General features: G+C 40.8%; 1 pseudogene; it reads right to left on the bottom strand.

The window, feature by feature from the left end:
• LOC139127403 (large ribosomal subunit protein mL37-like) overlaps positions 1-19,525 on the bottom strand; it is a 42,936-nt pseudogene extending 23,411 nt beyond the window's left edge.
• Positions 19,526-20,547: the final 1,022 nt, after the last annotated feature.

The raw sequence follows: 20,547 nt of genomic DNA, 5'->3' as shown, positions 1-20,547 counted from the left end.
TGGTTCATTTTTTTCTCTAAGAGAGAGTCGACTAAGAAAGTATAATTTCCATAAAAATTGAAAGTCTTGGAAACATGCTAAATGTCACTTATGGCATGTTTAGAATATTTGAGATGATACGATCAATGAAATTTCTCCAAAGAATCTTACCTCTGCGATATGGTGCTGCTAGTGTGTAGTCATTGACAATGGCTCTCTGGAGAAGGCTGGGATACTGTGGCGTAAGTCGACCACACAGATTCAGGAAACACATTAGCTGAGTATAGCTGTAATGTGAATATAAATACAACTTATTATAAAAAGAGAGATTCTTCCTACATAGGAACAAAAGTAAAGTATAGAATAGTTCAGTAATGTACAACATTGGAAAATATTTTTCTCAATTCACAAAGTTTACATTGTTACCCTTAGGCTGGAAAGAGACGGAACAGATTGAAAAGCACAAGCTTGGGCACAAAAGATCTACTCAGAAACAGCCCAAAATTATAGTTACACTGTGGCTTCATAATTAAACACTGGAAACTCTTACCTAAATCTCTCTGGTGGAGCCCATCTCTTTCTCCGTCTCCATGGTTTTCTGAGAACAGTTTCATCAAAGAGTCGTGATTTCTCTATTGACCTGAACACTTCGTCTTCCTGGTGTGGTATCTCCACTGTGTCTGCCAAATGTTGTAACCTTGATGGCATCTGAAAAAATAATAAATAATATACATTTACAGCTGGGTTCAAGATTGACAGATAATGGACAAATCGTCAAGACAAGGTGATTGTTGTAAGTTTCCCGATATTCTTTCATCATTGAAGACTGCAACATCAGTGTTGTCAATGAAGGACACATTCATAAACAGATCACTAGCATACACCTGTAAAGCAAGTTTTTTGACAAGGCAATTTAGAACTTCTCGTTTTTAACAGTATACTCGATAGCTCTTTCCAAAAGACAGATAAGTCTCTTTACATGGCCTACAGTGAATGAATCATTGAAAACTTCAGAGCCTATATTTTGTGGAAGAGTTTGAAGAAAGTGATTCATTCTAGATGGTCTAAAGAAAATGTTCTGAAGGGCAAATCCATGAGATTTTGAAACCTAGAATCCTACAGCTTTAAGGTTTGGAAAATCTGATGATTTTAATTAACCAGTCCACTTCTCAAAGTAGGAGGGCCATCGTTTTTAAGGACGAATAATCCTCTGGGATATTTTACGGACAATTATTTTAGCAGTATTTTTCTCATCTAATATTAACGTTTTTGGAATCATATTTATCCTGTGAAGTTAATGAGTTTGTCTTGTGACATTGAAAGTACAATTTTCCTCACAGAGTCAATGCAGTGTGCAACTGCCATTTTCAAGATCAACATAGTTTTTGATCATAAACATTGCACAGTGACCCCTAGTTTCCATTCTTGATTATGAAAGGGGCGTAGGGTTTCTGTCAGAAAAGCAATTGTTTAAAGCAATTGTTTAAAGGGCGGTGGTCATCACACTGCGCGTGCACAAATTTTTTGTTGATAAACATAAACTTTTGTAAACATAAGCCTTCTCAACTTCAATAGGAGTGAGATGGGAGCAGTCCCCCACTTTGTCAACGTCTTTGTAAGATTCAAGATCATGCGACAGTAAAATATTAAGATCGGAAACGAACTTCAGTGGTGTAATTCTATTTATAAGTATTATAAGTGAAGGGCTACGAACATCGAGACAATACACTATCAATACACTATTATATCGCTGAGTATATATTACTGCACTAAGTTACGGTGAACAAATGGGATTTAATCACGCACGGTCACGTTGGTTGTACACAATGCTATGTAAAGTACAGCAATAAAACATCGGTAAAATGATCAACTTGTATATATATTTAGGCCAGCAACAAGCAGAATGCCTCACACAAAAATTACACACAATGATTGGCAAGCAAGAGCAGGAGACAGGAGTTACTGTTGCATCGATAATAAAGAATGGTCAACATGTTGACGTACACGGATACAAGAGAATCCGGTCCCACAATATACGGCCCCGCGGCAGACTTGACTCATGACCCACTGTTGATCACAGTTGCTAACTTCTTCTACTAGCAATGCGTGGCAAGAAATAGTCAAATAACAGGAAAAAATAGATAAAACCAGCGGGTTTTGACGGCAATTGGCACGAAAATTGCAAGGCTACGCATAGGGACGTGTTGAGAGATCCTGTGAGTACAATGGTCATGACAGTGATCGAAGGGACCAGTGTAGGCCTACCGCTGCTACGCAAACTTTACCTCCTGAGTGTTGGGAGGGTCTGAGTCCTCATTCAAATGAGATAACACCACAAAAAGACCAATCACAGGTCCTTCGCTTGACTTGATAACTGTACTCAGAATAATTGGTTGCACCACACCATGGAGGCAAACTTTGTAGTGGAGTCGTATTCTCCACAGCCGAACAGGGAGCGCCATATACCCGATCTCTCGACATCGACGTTCACACAGACCATGGAACACATTCTCCTTGCAGCTGCTGCAGGGGGCATTGCTCTGCGAGCTACGTACAGTAGATTTCTGTCACTTGCTTAATTGTTGACTGGACTCCTGTTGGGCCTTTGGAAATAAAGCTCTCGTCTTTGCCAGCGATGTCGTGGACTAGAGCCCGGTCATTTGATAGTGTGTTGGCGTATTACTGTAACACATGTATGGGTGAGTGTTCTCAAGTACACTCGAGCGATAACAGTAGCCGATCCCAATTCAAGAAAATCATGATCAAATGTGATCTAAATACAGCGTGTATTCAGCAGATATTTAACTCAGATTAATTGACCTGTTATTGTGTGTTAGCTTTGGTAAGTGAGAATACTTGGGACAGACCGGCCGCCAATTTAACAAGTGGTAATATGCAACCATTGTAGTCAATCCGTAACTTAGTGTGGCGGCCTTCGATATGTTTACAGGGGGGGGGGGGGCCCTCATGAGCATACGCAGCGTGATGACCGCTGCCCTTTAATCAGAATCTGGTTCTCAGGACCACAACAAACAAGTCATTACAGATAATACAGTCCCTGCTTGATTTTGGAGGTTGAATTACGGTGATTGAACTACATGCTTCGTAGCTTCAGTACAGGGAAGAGGAGCGAATTTGTTAAATGTTGGGAAATCACATGATAGTTGTCTGTTGTGGGGGGGGCATGTTTGTGTACTTGGGAGAGTAAAGTTATGGCTGTTGGTGTTTTCCATGGCAAGATCAATAGTTGCATTTATAAACTGGATCGCATCGCACCATTAATTGACATGCACACTACAATACAATGTCTGTGTGCCAAGTTTGAAAGAAATCAGGATAGTTGTGTTATGGTTCAAAAACATGAAGAAATCACAACAAACTGGCTGCCTGGGGGCCATTTTGGATCGCATTGCAAAATAAATTGACATGCATATATATGCCATAGTACAGTACTTAATATGTGTACCAACACTGAGTGAAATTAGTTTAGGGATAGTTGAGTTATGGTTCAAAACTATAAAAAATCGCAACAAAATGGCCGCCTGGGGGCCATATTGGATCGTATCAGAAGATAAATTGACGTGCATACATATGCCATGATTGTACTTTACCTGTGTACCAACATTGAATGAAACTGGTTTCCAAGATAATCGACTTATGGTTCAAATGCATGAAAAATTTGCAACAAAATGGCCGTCTGGCAGCCATATTGGATCGTATCTTAAAATAATTGACATGCATTTGTATGCCACAGTACTTTATCCTTGCACACATTTTGAAAAAGTCGGCACAGGGGTGACAGAGAAACCGCAGCTGACAGATGGACGGACGGACAGATGGACGGGATAAAGGACTAATAAAGGACTTGTAAAGTCTGTAATGTCCTTTTTTAATGACAATCTCTAACCCACCAGTGTCTGATGTTATTCCTACCTCTTCTGCCATCATTTTAGACTTGGATAGATACAATGCTTGCTTGACACCCTCCAGTAGTCTGGTTCTCTGCTGGAAGAAGTAACATGCCTCTTCTTTGTACAAGACATGCTCCTCTATCGGCTTTTTCACCTTCTTCCTAAAATCATGGACCTCCACTGGCTCATGTTTTTGCTCAACTCCTATAATCCTGAAGGGAAAATTCATACTCAGGTGTGACAGTTTGAATGATATCGGGACCTACATTTGTAAACTGGCAGCTCTGTTGTAGGATACGTTCACAATCTGTCAGTCAATTTATTATGAAGCTTGCCTTTCGTAAGAGATTTACCCCTTCTGCACTTTCCATCAATGTTAGTGTGCTTCAATGAATGTAATGAATACATTCGTGCATGTACACAACAAAAGAAATGACAGTACCCTGTATGACCACTGATGGCACTGTTTTCAAGGCCATTAAGCTTCATAGAGCCAGTGCCCCCTTCACAGCACAGCTGTTTCAGTTGAGGTCTCTAAAATTTGATCAGAGAATTTTTTCAAGAGAATACATATTTACTACATGAAATTCACTTCACAATGTTGCATACTTACCTTGCATTGAGAACTGAAACACTTGGATTGCGTTTCCTCCGTGTTTTAATTTCTTCTAGTTTTGCAGGTTTATAGTGACGTAGCTGTATCCTGCGGATTTCTGGTATCCTCAACAGCATTCCAAGTCTGTGACAGCTTTCTATTTTTTACCTTTTCTTTGTAAATCTTTGGTCCTGCAACAATGATAAACACTACCATATTTCTAGAGGGTATCTATACACAGTAAATGTTACATTGAACACACAGTACTCTCACATTATTCATGTAAAGTGTAAAACAGTAAATCACTTCTGTAGTGTAAATAGCATGCAATGGTAATAAAGTTCACTATCCGCATGGTGTAAAGAGTGCCATGCTTGTTAAATTTTCAAATACACAGCAAAAACATGTCCACTCCTGTAACAGACAGTGTGTTTCCCGTCAAAAATTTGAGTCACACGTCTGTGTCTGCCAACACAGCACAGGGCTGTAGAGTGCTGATACAGTACAGGTACAGTAAGTATACAGTGCTGCAAAGACATTACTGTGTACACAGGCCTGTGACAAGGCTGGACTTTCACTCTTGTATCAGCATCTGTTTGGCTTGGCTTGACATGGCTTGACACAGTTCAATGTACAATAAAATATGCCACTTAACACCGGTGTATGAATGTCTTCACACAGTTTCACAAACACCTACTTGCTGGCAAAAGTCAAAACTTCATTTTCTAAAATTTCCACAACCTTTTAAATTCTCAGACCCTTGAGCAAGCCCTGAACTTCAGGGAAGGTAAAGCTCTATCTGCAGAGCTACACAGACTTCACCGGGGTAATTGACACAGGAAGCACCCACATGGCTGTACAGCTACATTTGGTGTAACTGAACTGCCAGTTTTGTGTGAATATATACAAGACAATGTAAACTCCAGGAGGTCTTCATGCCAGCTAAAAAATTTTTTGAAAAATTGTGAAGATACTTGATAGCTTCTTTAAAAATACTATCTGTAGTTATATTTTAGGATTCTAAACACCATACTGCATTGACGAAATGGGCACCTGAAATACACTTGACCTGTGTCTAAGTATTAACGATTGCTCATCTGAAGATGTTTGTGTGATGAGTGAATATAGACATACCCAAAGGATACGTCATGGTAGGAAGAACCACCGTCACTCCACAAAAATAGAACAGACCCTGGATTTTCTATTCATCAGCAGTGGGGATGACGAGGAATAAGACAATTAGGAAAATATCTGATGCAAAGGCAAATTAGCAGCCAAAATAAGACTGGACTATGAATTGAGTCAATGTGGTTTAGTTTTAATATGCAAATTTAATCGTGCAAAAGAGGCTATACCTAGACAAGGTGTTGCTTACAGACTTTTAAGGTTCCAAGACAAGAAATGTGACCTTTTTAATCTAACAATCCTCTAACGGTTAATAAACTCAGAACACCAGTAAAGTATACATTTTCTGAAAGCCTACATATATGGGAACATTTTGGTAACCACAGTGTCACCATTGTTTACATAACTATCACGTGACAAGATAATTAGCATAACCTTTCAAAAGTCGGTTTTCCCTATGTTTTGTCTCAGTACTTCAAAATATCTGACTCAAACTTGCTGGAATGCAAGCTGTCACAATGCCCTTTCAAAGTGTGTCTCAGATTTTTTATATCTTGCTTAGTTTTTTTGGAGCACAATTTTAAAGACAAGTCATCGTTGATGACACAGTCCCCACTTGTTAATGGGTATTTTGATTACAGGTCCTCAGAGAGGATAGAGTCCTCTTCATTAGGTCTGTGATAAAAATACTTTGAAAGAATTCGCTTGATACATGTCTGAGTTATGGTTCAGGTCATGAAAAAATCGTAACAAAATGGTTGCACAGTGGCCATATTGGATCGCATCACAAAACAAATTGATGTGCATAGCTATGACATTGGTCGATGTCCTTGTACCAACTTTGAATAAAATCGGTTGAAACATGCGGATATGCCTGAGAAATGGCTCTGTACATGAAAAAATTGTAATAAAATGGCCGCCTGGCGGCCATATTGGATCGTATCACAAAACAGATTGACGTGCATATGTATGACATAGGTCAATGTCCTTGTACCAACTTTGAATAAAATCGGTTGAGATATGCCTGACTTATGGCTCTGTACATGAAAAAATTGTAATAAAATGGCCGCACAGCGGCCATTTTGGATCGTATCACAAAACAAATTGACGTGCACAGCTATGACATTTGTCAATACCCTTGTACCAACCTTGAATAAAATCGGTGGAAACGTGCCTGAGTAATGGCTCTGTACATGAGAAAATTGTAATAAAATGGCCGCCTGGCGGCCATATTGGATCGTATCACAAAACAAATTGACGTGCATATCTATGACATTGGTCAATGTCCTTGTACCAACTTTGAATAAAATCGGTTGAAACATGCCTGAGTAATGGCTCTGTACATGAAAAAATCGTAATAAAATGGCCGCCTGGCGGCCATATTGGATCGTATCACAAAACAAATTGACGTGCATATCTATGACATTGGTCGATGTCCTTGTACCAACTTTGAATAAAATCGGTTGGAACATGCCTGAGAAATGGCTCTGTACATGAAAAAATCATAATAAAATGGCCGCCTGGCGGCCATATTGGATCGTATCACAAAACAAATTGACGTGCATCTGTATGACATATGAAGTAATCCTTGTACCAAGTTTGAATGAAATCGCTCCAGGCAACTCTGAGATATCTGCGTGAACGGACGGACGGATGCACGCACGCACGCACGGACGCACGCACGCACGCACGGACATGACCAAACCTATAAGTCCCCCCGGACGGTGTCCGTGGGGACTAAAAATCAACTATGGTAAAATTCACTGCTCTGGAAGTTTTTCTGGCATAAAAACTGTTTAAGGAGGTTTAAAAAAATTCTGAGACACACTTTTGAAGGCCTGTTGGATAGCTTGCACTCACATGAATTTCAGCCACATATCTCAAGCATTGAAACAAAACATAGGGAAAACCGATTTTTGAAAGGTTATGTAATTACCTGTCATGTGATAGTTATGTAAACAATGGTGACACTATGGTAACCAAATGTTCCCCTATATCTAGGCTTTCTGAAATATACAATTTACAGGGGTTTTGAGCTTATTAAACACTAGAGAATTGTTAGTTTAAAATGGTTAATTTCTTGTCTTGGAACCTTAAATTTGTCAACAATGGGGTACAATGAAGATTGATGCCATATTTGTTTTTAAATTTGTTAATACTCATGAGTAATCACACAAACAGAAGTTGTTCAAGTCATACAGTACAGTCATGTGGATGATAAAGTTGAACTTGGCAATGAATTAATCTGAAAATGAGGAATTTCTTACAGCTAAAATAGCGAGAAACATCATATTTTTGTATTTGAGTGGTTAACATATGATAGCTTAGTGGGCTTAACCAGTGCCACAGAGGTACTTGTTACCCTTTCCTCTCCCCTATGTGACCGAATAGAGTTACCTGATGCAGTGAAATTAAGCAAAATGTGTTTCTACAAAAGCAGAAGTGAAGAACACTTGAACGTCTCTTTTGATCATTGTGCCATCATGTATAACACATCTGTCTTCAATATGAAACAATGGTTTGTCTCTATGATATATATGCAGTAGTTTACACAACATTGCTTAGCAACATAGGTCACAGAAAGGACAAGACTCTCGGTATTCATAATCCCTTGTCTATTCTATATTTTTGGTGTTTCTTCTACAGTCTAACCATGGACTGATTGCCATAAACACAATCTGTCTCACTAGATCAAACTTGAGGTCGAGTAACAGTTAGATGCGAACATTTTTTTGTCAGTAGTCCTGTGGGCTTCATTTGCTTACTTTTCTGGCAAAAGATCACAACAAATGGCAGGTTTATCAAAAGGTGGCTATTTTGATCGTATGCATATTAGAGGAAGATTTTCCTTCATTCATACATGAATTTGTCCCCACTACCCTCACAGGCTGGGAGTATCATCTTAGCATATATCTGAATACTTAGAGGTTATTACCCAATATCGCCTGTTCCTGTGTCGTATCAGCATGAGTGTCATTTGTGCTGCGTCAGACACGAGACGAAGTCGAGTGTCTGACGCAGACACGAGACGAAGTCGAGTGTCTGATGCAGCACAAATGACACTCATGCTGATACGACACAAGGAACAGGCGATATTGGGTAATAACCGATTTATCATATACCCATGCCCATAATTTTAGGGAATTTTTACTAATAGAACGAAAAATCTTTAATTTTGAGGCTTTACTTTATTACGCCTTGCGCATAAATATCAGAATGTTTATGTGAACAGCCTACATTCATAAAGTATACGACGAAGATGTCACCATCACGCGCAACATAGCTGCAAGTCGTCCATATCTCAATGAAACCCAAGAAGAAAGACACCGGGATACAAAACTCGTCATACAGAAGGAACATTTTAAGGTGCAATATGCTAGTACAACTGTATCCGATCAAAACTGCTCAGCTTTAAATCTATCCTGATTTCGATCTCGTACGGCACGGAGCTCGCGCGGAGAGGGGACGCAATTTTGTTAGTTTACCTTTAGAGTTGCCATGTCAACAGTCGTTGCGCGCGCGACATCGCTGTCACGCCACGCGTCACTACCTGTTCGGTGGAGACCGTGCACAGTGCAGGCGCCATGCGAACGGCAGAATGTTTGCTAGAACTTGACAAAAAAAAATACCACGGGAAAACATTTCAAGACTCAACATGATATTTCCGTATTTTGCAACCAGAAATACCCGTGTTCCTCGCAGCCCTTCAAGTTTTTACGTCGGCGACATCGCTTCGCAGGCGGGGAGCGGCAGCCATTTTGTTGTTTACGTTGTTTACCAACAAACTGCTAATGTAGTTCGGGAAAACTCTAAAACTGATGACGTTCATCGTGCATATCTCAACGTTTACCGTGAAATATCACGGCTGATATTTTACGGTGAACGTCACTAGGATGTAGCAATATGGGCATGGGTATATGATAATAGTATTTAAAAAGTGCCTGCTCTACCTAGCCATGGTATCTCACAAGGGTGGACACTTGGCAAGATGGTAGCCTTGCATATGATGCTGTATGTTCACGGCATTATACAGCCTTCCATCACAGCTCCCTGCTGACTGCCATAGACAAAACCAGCGGAATGCATACAAAAAATTTCGTTTCTAACTACTTTTGGCTGAAATAAACTCAATTCCGATCTATGCCTATCCGAATAACTCAACCGCTCGCAGAGTCCTGCAGAAAATATTTGCTCTTGTGACAACCCAAACCATTAGCTCGCCATGAGATACGTCCATGCACAGAGGGACTGTGGTTCATACAAGATACACATGTTGGCTGCCCAGTGGGCCCTTGACTGAGCTTCGCTGGAAAACTTACGGTTTGGGACGTCACAACCGCAAATTTGTTTGCAGTTTGCGAGAGGTTTAGTTATTCAGGTGGGCATAGATCAGAATTGAGTTCATTTCAGCCGAAAGTAGTTAGAAAAGTAGTTTTTTGTGAGGGGGTACAAATTGAGAATATTGTCTATGACAGTCAGCAGAGCTGTAGTGGAAGGTCGTACGTAACGCCGTAGAGCAACGTGGAGCAACAATTTTGCAGCTACTAGATGGTCAGAGTATGTACGTAATTTGGGTTCTTTTATTGTCGCCAAGAAATTGCCTTGTAAAGTTCCATGGTCCACAATTTCCTTGGGGATTTTGTGTGTTGGGAAATGGTAAAAGCACACACCACTGTCATGGAAAGCTGTGGGCTACAAAACTGTAGCAAGCAGGAGTCCATGGCCCACCGGCGCTTGGATTTGGAGAGTACAGTAGGCTGATTTTGCCTGGAGGGCTGTGTGTTACCGGTTATATGCACAGGCACAGAAATCAGTCCCCTGGGATGGGCGAGGGTGGGGAGGGATGGTTTTTTGTGCAACGGTTTACTTTATTTGATTTTATTAATTTTGACTGTGGTATTTCAAATTAAGATTTCAACTCCAAACCGTCTGACTGCTTTCTTTATTACTACAAGTCCATATCTCCTCTCAAACCTGTGTATACACCACTGTAATTGCTCCGAAAACATTGCCAACTTGCTAATCCGCTGTTCGTATCAGCGGATTAATTGATTGAGTCAACACCACAGCCGTCCCACACGTAGTAAAATTTATTTTACTATTTACAATAACTTGTCGGTAATATACCGGTATACAGCAGTCAGGCGGTGTGGAGTCGAAATCTTTATTTGAAATACCACAGTCAAAATTAATAGCGAGCGCAGCGAGAGCGGCCGAAGGCTGCTCGCGAAGCAAGCATTAAGACTAACCCATGTACACAAAATATGGAATGGAATCTCTATATACCTACGAGTTTGAAAAGAGAGCACTTCCATGGAGGTGGCCATTTTGAATACTTTTACATGGATTGCGTGAAATTAAAGTTATCATCTACCACAAATCCTACTCTACAATGTGTATTTCCGACAAAAGAATCTCTCTGTTTCAAAGAAAGTGTGAAATTTGGTTCAAAATGACTATTTTCCATCACTTTTGAAAGCCCGATTCGGTCATCACAGTGCGCCGCCATTTTGAAACAAGCCAACTCTTGTGAGAATGAACGGTCAACTCACGCGAGAATTAAAAATCGTGTGCTGAGAGCTACTGACGGGAATATGAAGTACGTGTTTTACATTAGACTGCCTCTGTTCCCACCCCTGTTACAATAAACTGATCGGAATCATATAATTTACCAGTTTTAAATAATTTTCGTTAGTGAACTTGGCGTTTCCGAGTTAAATTGCTATAATAATATATAAATGTTATTCTAGAAAAGACAACAATTCAACCAAAATATGCATCATGCATCAAACACAGAAATTAGCATGCTATTCTTGACCGCGGACATCCGGGAACTTGCGGTTTTTTACTTCACTTTTGCGTCACACTGCTGTGAGAACAAAATATTGAAGTGTGGATTTTTCAACCTTTACACCAGTATTCAAAGTTTCAACATTATGTCAATGATAAACACTAAGTTCTGTCCTTTATCACATAATTTTTGCATTGTTCACTGTCCTGTATAGTCAAATCCCAATTCACCTCACTCGCGTGCGTGAGGTGAAAGTGACGTCACTCCACGGTCAAGAATTGCCTGAAAACATCAATGACGATATAGTATCATATACTATATACATTTGAAAGAGCTTCGAGCGGGTCAATCTTCCTTGCAACGCTCCCTTGACAGTAAAGTTGATAGGCTGAGAAATGATATGGTTTCATTATTCCAAGTCAAGATGAACGAATTGAAGGATGAATTTACAATGGAAATTGCTCGATTGGAACGTAAAATTGAACTCGTCGAACAAAACCTACGTTTGCCAGGTGGTCAAAATTCCATGCAAACCGTCAACCCAACGGATAACCCCGACATCACAGTTATTGCCTCGGGTGTACAGTATAGTGATCATGAAAACTTGGCTGATAAAGTAAATGCCATCCTACGAGAGCTGGGTGAAAATATAGCCACAGAAGTGAATCTCGTACAAGCTATACGACTTCAAAGTCGCCGTCAAGATGTACCTGGTTTGGTGAAGTTTGCTTTAGAAAACAGTGACCAGAAAAAGAAAGTACTCCAAGCAAAACAGCGCTTGAAAAATAATCAGAGATTTCATCGTGTATATTTGCGTTCAAGCAAATCACATACGGACAGGTTGATTGAACTAAATGCACGTTTTCTCCTGGGCGAACTTCCCAATGGTAAGGATTATCGTGTTACAGCCGGAGGGAGAATCGTAAAAAAGATTTCCGATGGACAAGAAGGAGACGCCAACGGCTCGAGACGTGACTAGGATACACAGCCCAATGGACTTCGTATGGCACATCTCAATGTAGGGGGATGGACTATCTGGAATAAGCAGTGTTCTCCACAAGGGGTTTCTGACGGGCGGTGCGCCCGGCTTCTTTTTGTCGCCGCCCACCTTTAATCTCGCCCGCCCGCCTTTAATCTCGCCCGCCCACCTTTGTTTTCTGTCGCCAAAACTGTTTTCACAGTCAGTTGTCCGAACAACATCTGAAAGCCTATTGAATAAAAATGACAGCAACTGACAACGTCGTGTAATAAAGAGGGACCGTTCACACATCTGTCGGTTTGTTTTGCGACTGCATGCAATCCTCAAATTCAATGTTCTCCCCAGCCCCCGACGGCCCCGATCCTTTATTTTTTTTCGCCCGATCCTGTTTCATATCCGCCGGCGCCGATACTCTTTAGTAAATGTGGTTGAAGACCTATGTTTCTCAGCGGCGATTTTGTCACGCTCTTATTTCAGCAAGCTTTTCAAGTGTGAAACGGCCGTAGTGCCGATGAACACTGGCTAAGACTTCAATTCAAAAAGCTTGAAATGTGTTAAGCTGCCGACCGTACCGTACAGACACCGTCCATTTCAAACAACGGACACGGTACACTCGAAGGCTCGGTGTTGCATTTTTGCCAGCGGACACTCAGTCAAAGCATCTATGCTATTGTCAACTGCCATTGCCGCCAATGTCTCGTACTTGTAAGGATCCGAAGGTCAGGAAAAGTGATTTCGATCAGATCTGGCTAAAATCGTACGATTGGTTGAGACAAATATCAGATGCAAAAAAGTATGGTACTTCGCGTGCTCAGGTCGTTGCGTATCCGAGCCAAGTTAGCCATTTTGAGATCCGTGTACGTCCACATGACGTTGAAGCCATGTGTGTCATTTCCTGTCACGCATTCGTAACTTGCATGGATTCATTCGATCGACTTTGAGAAGCAGTTGCGTTTGATCAAGTTTCAAAATCCGTGACCGTTTTAAAATATCAAAGCACAATGAAATGAAGTGAAAAGAAACTGCACGAGCTAAAATCATCATTCGTGTGATCATCCGAATACAGCATCTATGTACCGTACATACGGTTCTGTAGGCCTACTGTATAGTTCAAAGGTCGCGTGTGATCGAGATCTAGTGCGCCAGCGTGCTCCACACAAACATGCATGGCAGCCTACGCCGCGCAGTTGTCGAAGTTTTGTACGTTTGCCGAACTAAGAGTCGATGAAATTTCAAATCTTTCTCTTGGAAATACTTGGTATCATTTTTTTTCGGGCCTCCCTTTATTATGAATTGAGTTTTAAAGTCAACGTATGTTTCTCTGCAGGCATGCTCCGCTGACTCCGCATTGTAACTTAGTGCATTATTCAGTCCCGTGTCAACTTGTCATGGACGTAAAAAAAAGACGTTCATGGCTTTACCAATCCGGCTACAGACAAACAGAGGGTCACATGAAAACGTGCCATCATTTGCCACCGATTATTTCGAACACTGATTACTTCTCATGTAGGCCTACTTTTGAATTTTCATGTTGGTATTGTGCAATATATTTACTAAATTGTGTATTGTTTGTATTAGTTCAATGTGTTTTTTTTCACTTTTGATGTTTATTATTTATTTAAAGTAAATAGACTGGATTTAAATGTAAAATAAATTGTATAGCTTGCCATTAATCACTGCTGATGGAGAAAAATATTGAGAATATCAGAAGTATATCTCATCACTGGAGTGCCTTGTGAATAGCCCTGGTGATATGTAAATTATATGCAAATATTATGCAAATACTATGCTAATTAGCCGCCCGCCTTTAATTTCATTTGTGGAGAACACTGAATAAGGAACTTAGAACAGAAATATTACGGAGCGCCAAAGCCGATATAATTACCGTAAACGAAACTCATCTATCAGGTGACGAAACTATTAATATTGATGATTATCATTGGATCGGTTTCAACAGACAACTCGTACACTCCAATGCTCGTAGACAGTTTGGCGGAGTTGGTATATTTATAAAAAGAACACTATATAATGATTATTTCGTAGCAATTATTGATAGAGATTATGATGGTGTTTTAGGTGTTCGCTTCACAAATAAGATCTCTGGGTATTCATTTATTGTTTTTGCGTGTTATCTTCCACCAGAAAATTCACCATGGGGCAGAAACGCGAGTATTTCTTCGGGCACCTGTTGAGTCAGATGTACGTCTATGATAATGAGGTGGATTGCATTTTTATTTGTGGGGACTTAAACTCCCGTCTTGGACATTTGAATGACAATATATACGATGTTGATGAAATTCCGAACAGGCACTCTATTGACCCAATCATTAACCAACATGGGCGTGATTTCCACGAGTTTTTATTAGAAGCAAAGCTGTGTACCCTGAATGGCAGATGTAATGTCGAAAGTGATAATTTCACTTCTGTGTCAAGTAGGGGAGCAGCAGTTGTAGATTATATTTGCATACCACATGACCAATTTAAATACTGTGCTAATTTTGCTGTTTCCAAAATGCAAGTGTTAGTGGATGACTTGGGCTTATATAACTTGTTGGGTGACAGGTGTAAACTTCCAGATCATTCCTTGCTCTCATTTGATTTCTGTGATCATCCGTGCTTACTCAATACACATACTAATGCAAATTTTACTGATCATGGTTCTGGTGATGCCCACAGGAGGTTAAAGTATCGATTAGATCAAATCCCGTCGAATTTTTTGTCGTCAGAGATAGCGAAGAATGCTATTTCAGAAATTGTCACGAAGATTGAGCAGTGTAGAGAAACACAGCTTGAAATTGACAACATTTACCGAAATCTGTGTGACTCCATTATTTGTGAAATGAATACTGTGATACCAAACTATGATTGTTCTAAAAAGGTTCGTAAACGATTTCGTCATCAGAAGCCTTACTGGAACGCTGAACTCTCTGCCCTGTGGAATGATATGAAAATTCAACAACCTGTCGTCAAACCAGAAATTGGTATATTTATTGACAAACCCAGTAAATATTCGAAATACGGCAAAATACATAGAAAAGGCTTTTCTGAAAAGAAAAGATGTCTTATATAGAAACAGCTAAATATTATCTTTTTTTTTTCACAGAAAACAATGTATTTGTTATTGTGCACCGTCTTTCTTTGTACTGTATATTTTTTGATTCTAGGTGACATATAAGCCCATTGGGCTGGGAGGGAAAACCTCATGTCACTATAATAAACTAAACTACTACTACTACTACATATACCCTACGCTGCGCTCGCTCTCAGGTCAGACCTGTTACATATTAAAATCAAATAAAGTAAACCGTTGCACAAAAAATCCCTCCCACCCCTCTCCCACCCCAAGGGACTGATTTCTGTGCCCTGTGCTATATGCTGGACGCCAGAGGCCCATACCATGGAGGTAGTAGAGAAGGAGTCACAACTAGGAGGAGATCAAAGGGACCATGTGTTTTGCCGCTGTTGCCTTACTAACTACTCCATTAGCACCAAGGGACTTGCGAACGCGTTTTCTCGGATTTAGAAACAAGATTAAGTTCGTTCGGGGTCGTTCGGGTGTTTCGGCCGTCCTCGGCAGTTGACAGATCTTCAAACATGGCGTCACGTGTCCAAGCGTCGCGTCGGGAAGTTCGAGTCGTTCCACTGATTTTGATGTACACGATGTTAAAGAGGTCGAGGAACAGATAATTGAGGAAGGGAGCTTTTGTATCTGCAAATGCGCGGAGACTGAGTTGATGATAGCTTGCGATTACACAAAAATGCCATACATCGTAGAGCAGCATTGTTAACACGCCAACTTTTTTCCAAATCCAGTTCTTGGTTCTTGCCGTGTTTTATCATGTTGTACTGGCATTAATGATAAGGTTAAATAAGAAAGCATAGCTTTTAACTGCTACGTCCATGACTTTAATGAATGGTCGCGATATAAAAACAACACGTACGATGCATTGAAACAAAGCGTCGCCTATGGCGTCGCTGGCGTCGCGTCATAAACACCCGGGAAACGCTACAAGTTTAACCCACGCTCACGGCAGTGCTGCAGTCCGCTGCACCATACTCAGTACATGATTGAAAAGTTCGTGATCAGAACTTTCATTCTAACAAGGAGAGGTCCCAGCGATCGAATGTAAAGTATATAAAAAACGACGTTAAAATTACCAAGATTTTGAGAATGAAAAACTTAAATTCCTTGTAACTTCACTTGTCGTGGACGGAACGTGTCGGTTCTTACACTATCATGATGCACTTGACCCAAGCTACGCAAATACAGTCTTTGCGCAGGCGTTATGACACTGTGGAGAAACTGAGTCGCATTGGCAAACCCAGGTTAATTTCACTCGGTTCGGTTGCGAAGGTACCGTCGGCAACGCACATGGCGGGAAGGGGTGTTAAACAATGGACATAAAGGGATTAAACCAATGGTGCACAATAGTAATAAACGTAATTATCTCAGTTGTGACTCCTTCTCTACTACCTCCATGCCATACATAGTGACACACTGCCCTGTCATGCCGATATACCGGTAGTAGCGTACAGATACCATTCGGTCCAGCCTAGCTGCAAAATTGTAGCTCTACGGTGAGGCGGTCGGTGAGTTTTGGTTTTTGCGACCTCGCTCACCAGTAGAGCTACAATGCCGAAGGCCCTGAAGCATACAAAATAAGCACGCTGCACATGGCACGGCATTTTGATGTAAAATCCCATATATTTACTGCATTTGGTCATACTGATTTATCACTACTGAAGATTAAACACTATACTACACTAACCTTGTCGTGTATGGGGTTTGGTATTTGTTCAAATACGTCGATCGCGTTCCAAAAACATTTCTTGGAGCCGCCATTACCAACTTCCGGTAATGGCGGCCCCCAGAAACACGCTCAATGTTTATGGAACGCGATCGACGTGTCTGTGCTAATACCAAACCCATAAACGACAAGGTTAGTGTAGTATAGTGTTTAGTCTTCAGTAGTGATAAATCGGTACGACCAAATGCAGTAAATATGTTGGATTTTACATGAAAATGCCGCGCCATGTGTGGCGCGCTTATTTTGTATGCTACAGGGCCTTCGGCATTGTAGCTCTACTGGTGAGCGATGTCGCAAAAAGCAAACTCACCGACCGCCTCACCGTAGTGCTACAATTTTGCAGCTAGGTCCAGCCCTGCGTACCATGCGGTGTGTTCCCAGCGTTGTACGGCCCCACCAGGCCATGCAGCGCCGGGAACACACAGCATCGCAGGGATCACTTTGGGGCGCGATAACGCGGATATTTACGCTAAAAAATCAGAAAAATCGCATTCAGAAAAATCAATTGGGCAAAAAGTCGCGCCGATAATTCAAATGGCGCGTACGTGATACCTTTACGCGATCTAAATTCATCGGTAACATTTGACAGGTTTGCAGTACAGAACCACTCATTGTGTCGCCGTAGAGAGCGCTATAATTACGCTAGAAAAAAGCTGTGTCAGAGTTACCCTTTTCAACAGCGTTTGTGATTGGTTACCAACAGGAAGTTTTGCGTTCATTGACAAATCATTGGAGTCGATACAGCAAGTGTTCATTGCTGCTGTACAGTGTGTTGTCGTCCCTCAAAATGGTGTCCAGTACGAGTGGTAGTGCGAAGAAAAAACGCAAATGCACTATTCTGGACTACTGTACTTCCGTTACTCCCGCACTAGAGCGTATGGATTCGATCGCCTCCGATTACAACTTAACTCAGTGTGACAGTTTTCGGACAGGGTAGTGAATTTCGCCCAAAGCCGTTTCATAAATGACTAGCCCTGCGTACGATGCTGTGTGTTCCGCTACAGCTATTAGATCGCCCCGCTCACCACACATGTGGTGAGCGGGGCGATTAGCTGTAGCGGAACACACAGCATCGTACGCAGGGCTAATAAATGACGAGCACAACGAAATCTTATTACCATACCCTTCGAAACTTTATTGTGTTTATCCTCAAACTGTTAACACCGACAGAAGTGGCAAATTAGGGGGTCAAAGTTGCCAAATATTTGCCCCCATGTTGAGTGCGTGTAATCGGACTGCTATCGCAGTAATCTGACGTCGTATTTTGAATGTGATAAGGGGCTAAATATTGATATTTTGAAACTTCGAACCCCGATTTTCAATTTCCATGTGTTTAGAAAACTACACGGAAATATTTCGTGATAATTAGTTACGTTTAATCCACGGATGACGCAACTATATTTCAACGTGTATAGCGTTCTAGATATCGGACACGGGCTGTCCCTGTGTGTTGCGTTCTACACCTCGTATTTATTAGTAAAGTAAAGTAAGCCTTTATTGAAATCGTATCCCAGTTGGGATCTTGATCATAAAGTACAATAAAGGTTTTGCAAAAACAACAATGAAAGAGTATATATAATATATATATAAATATAAATATCTATACATGAGGTCAACATATTAAAGGTTCATAAATAGTTTACTTTGTCTTTTCATTTTGTCTCGTATTGTACGGTGTGGCTAACTTCACCAAGTTTGTAGCGCCCGAAATAGCTTTTACCAAAAAAAAAAAAATCCAAAACGGGACGGCAGCGTCACCTGACTTAATATGCTGTAGCATGACTTGTAAAACGCTATCAAGACGGAGCGAAGTGAGTATAACGAACAGCATGTCATTAAATGTCTGAAAACTGAGGTCGTCCGAACACTGTCTCACTGAGTGTATTGTTATGCAAATTAACCAATATGCAGAAAATCAGGGAAAGTTGGGTCCGGTTCCCACAGACTTTGAAATTCTCGCACTGTTTTTTTTCATGTGCGATTTATCTCATGCCGTTCTTGAGCTAGGGTAATCCCTGCATCGTACGCAGGGCTACATTTGCCTAGCTGTGCGTCCATGACAGCTAAACTAGACTGCGCCTTTACATCTAATCAACGAGGCCTGGGCTTCTCTTATTTTACAAAAGCAAATTGAAGTCATAATCATCTCAGGAATTTCGTTGAAAATCTAAAACCTGGGCAGAGGATAGTCGATTAAAAGTTACGTTACCTCACATGTTTGCAGGTACAGGCACTTGACACGTCGCTTCGCGAAGCGACGTGTCAAGTATTTGTGTTTGCAAGTACCAAACTGGCGAGGAGTTGCTCACATGGGCGCAGACATTTTGAAAGAATGACCCCTGACCCAAGGCCCGAACAGAAGATGGCGCCCTCATAGGATGCTCATGAGGCAGGCCTGACCTGTATGAGGGCTCAGCGATAAGTTTCACATTCTGAATCGAATCTCATTAGCAAAAGTAATTGATAAAAAGAAACAAAAAAAGACAAAAATAAAAAAGACAAAAATCCAATAACTTCAGCGCCATCGAAACTTATCCAAGAACAAAAAATTTAAACTTGACTTTAATAATACAAAGACCACACTTTTAGCTAATACAGAAGTTGCTATCTGAATATAACTGCCCAGGCGTTGCTTTTCTAATCCTTATATGTCAGCAAAACTTTACTGTAATGCACTAGACAAACCCAAAAGTTAATCCCGTTTGATACAATATCGAACACCCAATCCTTTTACATAGTTGATCCGTGAGTATGAAACCACAGGAAGCGATCGAGGTGCCAAATCCTTAGAATAATGAGTTTCCTCTTCAACTTTAATCCATGCACAGTGAAGTAAGTGATATCGGGTACACCTAGTAATTTAAGCCTTCTACCGAGAGTACAATTTATATTTTAGTACGGAAAATAATTACATCTCTGTTTTTTGTTTTTTGTTTTTTGGTTTGTTGGTTTGGGGGTTTTTTTTGGTTTTTTTTAAGACACCCAATTCTTCTAAGAAGCTCTAAACGAACGGGTCACATCCTAGGTGCGCGGATAAAATACTACAACGCTACCTCAAAGCTGCATAAACTTTGAACTTATAAGATATTAATCGCTTTAGGGAAAGAGAGACTGTACCAAGTCACAGTGTAAAACATGTTCAACCGTACTTTAAATATCGACTTTAGTGTGCTAGACCGCGCCGCGCCCGGCGAAGTTTTTGTTGCGATTTCTTGTGATCAAAACTACAGCCTCTTACAGGTAAATTTTTCTGACGTTTGAGGAAAAATACATCCGGCAACATGATATGCACATAATCAAAGTCGGTTTGTCCACTTTCTTCAGAACTACTGCAGTTTCAGATTTCCAGAAAAATTACA

This window comes from Ptychodera flava, unplaced genomic scaffold (assembly GCF_041260155.1).
Source record: "Ptychodera flava strain L36383 unplaced genomic scaffold, AS_Pfla_20210202 Scaffold_31__1_contigs__length_3010019_pilon, whole genome shotgun sequence".
Lineage (NCBI taxonomy): Eukaryota > Metazoa > Hemichordata > Enteropneusta > Ptychoderidae > Ptychodera > Ptychodera flava.
Note: the sequence above shows the minus strand (reverse complement) of the source record. Positions and strands in the feature narration are given on the sequence as shown.